Below are 5,940 nucleotides of genomic sequence, written 5' to 3' on the forward strand. Positions count from 1 at the left end.
GAACTTAAAGTTTGAATCTTTCTTAACAAGTAAGTAACAAACTTGAAATTTTTGAATCAAAACATTAATTAATGATGTTATTTTCGAAAATTATGTGATAAAGATAAGAAAAAGATTTTTGAAAAATATTTTTTGAAAATTTTCGAAAATAACTAAGAAAAATGAAAAAGATTTGATTTTTGAAAAAGATTTTGAAAAAGATAAGATTTTTAAATTGAAAATTTGATTTGACTCATAAAAACAACTAGATTTTAAAAAGTTTTGAAAAAGTCAACTCAAATTTTCGAAATTTATGAGTGAAAAAGGGAAAGATTTTTTTTTTTTGAATTTTTAATGATAAGAGGGAAAAAACATGAAAAAGACTCAATGCATGAAAATTTTGGATCAAAACAATGAATGCATGCAAGAATGCTATGAATGTCAAGATGAACACCAAGAACACTTTGAATGTCAAGATGAACATCAAGAACTTATTTTTGAAAAATTTTTAATGCAAAGAAAACATGCAAGACACCAAACTTAAAAATTTTTCATGTATAGACACTATGAATGCAAGAATGCATATGAAAAACAAGAAAAGACACAAAACATGAAAACATCAAGATCAAACAAGAAGACTTACCAAGAACAACTTGAAGATCATGAAGAACACTATGAATGCATGATTTTTTCGAAAAATGCACAATGAATATGCAATTGACACCAAACTTAAAAATTGACTCAAGACTCAAACAAAAAACACAAAATATTTTTGATTTTTTTTTATTTTTATGATTTTCTAATTTTTTTTGTATTTTTTGAAAATTATTTGTGAAAAGGAAAAATAAGGATTCCAAAATTTTTAATATGAATTCCAGGAATCTTGCATTCTTAACCTAAAGCTCCGATCTGAGGGTTAGACATGGCTTAATAGCCAGTCAAGCTTTAGAAGATATTTATACTTTTCATGTATAGAGCAACTAAGTGTGTGAAAATCTACAACTCAGAAGCAAGCTCTTGTGATGATAAGTTGAAACCCCAGTCCAAAAGATTAGACATGGCTTACAGCCAGCCAGGATTCAACAAATCATCATGAAACACTAGAATTCATTCTTAAAAATTCTGAAGAAAAATATATTTTTGAAAACATTTATTTTTTTCAAAAATAAAGGAAAAAATTTTGAAAGATTTTTGAAAAATTTTTTTGAAAACTTTTTGAAAATAAGAAGAAAATTACCCAATCTAAGCAACAAGATGAACCGTCAGTTGTCCAAACACAAACAATCCCCGGCAACGGCGCCAAAAACTTGGTGCATGAAATTGTGATCTCAGGCAACGACGCCAGAAACTCTGTACGCGCGTCTTAATAATTCGTTTTTCATTCACAACTTCGATACAACTAACCAGCAAGTGCACTGGGTCGTCCAAGTAATAAACCTTACGTGAGTAAGGGTCGATCCCACGGAGATTGTTGGTATGAAGCAAGCTACGGTCACCTTGTAAATCTCAGTCAGACGGATATCAAAAGGTTATGGAGTTTTCGAAATTAAATAATACGTAAACATAAGATAAGGATAGAAACACTTATGTAATTCATTGGTGAGAATTTCAAATAAGCGTATAGAGATGCTTTCGTTCCTCTGAATCTATGCTTTCCCGCTGTCTTCATCCAATCAGTCTTACTCCTTTCCATGGCTAGCTTTATGTAAGGACATCACCGTTGTCAATGGCTACTTTTTATCCTCTCTGGAAAATGGTCTGATGCGCTGTCACTGCATGGCTAATCGTCTGGAGGCATCACCCTTGTCAATGGCTGCATCCTATCCTCTTGTGAAAATGGTCCAAATGCTCTGTCACAGCACGGCTAATCATCTGAGGTTCTTGATCATACTGGAATAGGATTCACCCTCCTTTTGCGTCTGTCACTACACCCAGCACTCGCGAGTTTAAAGTTCGTCACAGTCATTCAATCCCAGAGTCCTACTCGGAATACCACAGACAAGGTTTAGACTTTCTGGACTCTCATGAATGCCGCCATCAATCTAGCTTATACCACAAAGATTCTGATTAAGAGATCCAAGAGATACTCATTCAATCTAAGGTAGAACAGAAGTGGTTGTCAGGCACGCATTCATAGGGAATGATGATGATTGTCATGTTCATCACATTCAGGTTGAAGTGCGAATGAATATCTTAGAAGCGGAATAAGTTGAATTGAATAGAAAAACAGTAGCACTTTGCATTAATCTTTGAGGAACAGCAGAGCTCCACACCTTAATCTATGGAGTGCAGAAACTCTACCGTATGAAAATACACAAGTGACAATGGTCCAGGCATGGCCGAATGGCCAGCCCCCATGAAAGTCTAAGATAGCATAAAACTGATCAAAGATGATCTGAAGATGTCTAATACAATAGTAAAAAGTCCTATTTATACTAAAATAGTTACTAGGGTTTACAGAAGTAAGTAATTGATGCATAAATCCACTTCCGGGGCCCACTTGGTGTGTGCTTGGGCTGAGCTTGAATGTTACACGTGTAGAGGTCAATCTTGGAGTTGAACGCCAGTTTGTAACGTATTTCTGGCGTTCAACTCTGGCTTGTGACGTGTTTCTGGCGTTTAACTCCAGACAGCAGCATAGAACTGGCGTTCAACGCCCTTTTACGTCATCTAAACTCGGCCAAAATATGGACTATTAATATTGCTGGAAAGCCCTGGATGTCTACTTTCCAACGCAATTGGAAGCGCGCCATTTTGAGTTCTGTAGCTCCAGAAAATCCACTTTGAGTGCAGGGAGGTCAGAATCCAACAGCATCAGCAGTCCTTCTTCAACCTCTGAATCTGATTTTTCCTCAAGTTCCTCAATTTCAGCCAAAAAATACCTGAAATCATAGAAAAACACACAAACTCATAGTAAAGTCCAGAAATGTGAATTTAACATAAAAACTAATGAAAACATCCCTAAAAGTAACTAGATTCTACTAAAAACATACTGAAAACAATGCCAAAAAGCGTATAAATTATCCACTCATCAATTTCTCAAACCGGTTGCACAAATAAAATTAATTAATTTTTATTCATTAAGATTTAAAAATAATATGTTTTTTCCTCTATTTTTTAAATTATAATTAGATGATGGCGTATAAAAAATATACAATTATCAATTACAAATTTAACTTGGAAATGGAGTTTGTACATTTTACAACAAAAAACTTTATTTTACTCATAACAAACAATATCGGACGACACATTTTGATTTATGAAATTACTAATACAAAGAATAAATTATAAATCATCTACATCTCGTGGAAAGGGTATAGAGAAATAGAAAAATGTCCCGAGATCGACGAGAATATTCAGGAACGGAGTTTATTAGTTTTTGCGGTAAATATTTTCTCCGCAATTTTAATTGAGAATGTGTTGTGAACAACTTGAATATCAAATTAGATAATAACGCATAAGCACTAATTAAATTACATATACCGACATCAGAATTAATTACATATACCGACATAAGGACAACGAGACCTACAGAGAGTGACATGTATCACATCTTGGCTAAAAAAATAGCGGGGAGTAGCGTCGAACTCTCTAATCTTGGAGGGAGAGATTCAATTTCGATCACAATGAAAAACTGACACGTGACATATTTTGCTTGTCCTATTAGTAACATGTAATACATAGAATACATTTACCTTCCCAAGCAAACAAACCTAAACCCTAACCAATATTCCTAAGCAAATGACTTTCATCACACATATTATACCCTCAATCCTCAAGTAGCTATTCTCATTTCCAACTAGTCAACCCTAAACCCTAGACCCTACACACAACCAACAGACTTTCATCACACATATTAAGCCCTAAATCTTCAGCTAACCATTCACCTTTCCAACCGCTAAACCGCCGAACATAAACTCTAAACCCTAAAACATATGAACCCTCCATCTCTCACATAAGGTATAAAACATTCCAAAGAATTAAACAATTAAACACTACTCTAACGTGATAACCTTGTCATTTCACCCCCATTACGCAAACACTCAATTAAAATTGTGATCACTTTAATTAGAACAACTAAATTAATATCAAGTGTCATCTTCATCACCTGTCATTCCGGAGACCCGTACCTGCTCCTTCTTGCTCCCACTGATCCATGCAGAATATACCCATCCATGACACGTGCAAATCACAGGTGTTGAAGAATCTTTCCCTCAGCACCTTAGAATTTTCCTAAAATGGGCGTATGTAAAAGCCAAATTTTTCACGTATTCATAATGGTACTGAATTAGACCATTAATAAAAAATTTGAGTACAAATAGATCCCCAAAATAATAAGACATGTTCCTATCTTTTTTCTCCGCCTCTTCTCACCCACCACCATTTTCATTTTGTTTTGAGAACCTCCTCCTCTTTATTCTTTTTATTCTTCCTTAAATCTCCATAATAATAAAATAAAAAAGGATCTTTTCAATTAGTATGAAATATAATAAATGAAAAAATGGAGCCATTATTGTTGTTGCACTCTATTAATGTGTCAACTGTTGGAGCTATTGTTGTTGCAGCAGTTAGACAGATTATTTTTTATGTCAAAAATTATCAATTATTTGCTAATGTATAATGATATTGATAATAATGTAATATAATCTTTACATAGTTAAATTAATTAGAATTTTTTATATAAAATGTTTTCATTTGTCATTTTTCTATTTAGCTTTTATTTGAAGAAGTAAAAAATAATTAGAATAAAAATTAAAACTCCAATTTTAAAGATTTTGACTTAAAATTAGGCCAACAGACCAAACCGATTGGATTGGACCCATATTTGGCCCAAGACCCAACATATAAAAGCAAAATCAGCCACTCTTCCCTCTTCATTCTTGGTGATACACAATGAAGAGAGAAGATAGTTCAAGGAATCCTAACCTTAATCACTTCCAAAATTCAATCAATCATAACTTTCAATCCGTAACTCCGATTGATGAGCTATCTGTGGTCACACGTTTGTCTTAAAATTCTCTTTAAATACATCCAAACAAAGTAGTAGGAAATTTGAATTTCTTACCCAGCCATTCTCCTCTTCAATTTCGTGATTTTTGAGTATTGAATATTGAAGATTTTGTGATTTTAATAGTTTAGGAGTACTTTAGTACGATATAGCTGGGTTTCATCCAAGTGCTCAGTGGGTAATAGTAAGAAACCACTAAATCTTTGTTAATTAGTGAAGTAATGAACTCTTGTATTGATTATAGTGAAATTATATGAAATTAGATTGAATTTCATGTTGATTTGCAGTCGAATTAGTGAATTGGGACAAAATTCTAGTGGTTGAAGCTTGTTGAGTTGATTTGGAAACTTGAAACCCTGCTGACACGATGTTTTGTGGTGTTTTGTAGCTTGGAGAGAAATCGACTAAGGTATGGTTTCGGTTTTCTGTAGTTAATATATAATGTTGTGTGAACCTTACGCTAATTGCCATAAGATAGGTGTGAATGATGTGAATTTGGTTGGTTTAATTGGTTAGATATGGTATGTGCATATGATGTGAATTATTGATGTTAAATGTTGGTATTGGTGGAAATTAAGAGTGGAATCGGTTAAATGAATTAATGAATTTAAGTGTTGCTATGTTTGTGGAGTGATGGAGAAGTATGTGATGATGGGTTACGAGTAATTGGTATTGTTTTGGTTGTGGTTTGATTGGTTTTGATTTGAAAATTTTGGAAAACTAGAGGATTTTGTAACTTTTGGTAAAAAATGATTTTTGACTAACTTCGGCGGGCCATAACTTAGCTTCTGGACCCCCAAATTTGGTGAAACTTGTTTTGAATGAAAATTGGGTCCATGAAGTTTATATCATTTGAAGAACGAACTAAAAAATGACTTTTAACAAAAATGTTATGCGCGTTTGATGCTTGATGTGAAAATTTAATTTTTGAACTTATCAGCTTTTTGGAGTTT

Source organism: Arachis ipaensis, chromosome B04, assembly GCF_000816755.2.
Source record: "Arachis ipaensis cultivar K30076 chromosome B04, Araip1.1, whole genome shotgun sequence".
NCBI lineage: Eukaryota > Viridiplantae > Streptophyta > Magnoliopsida > Fabales > Fabaceae > Arachis > Arachis ipaensis.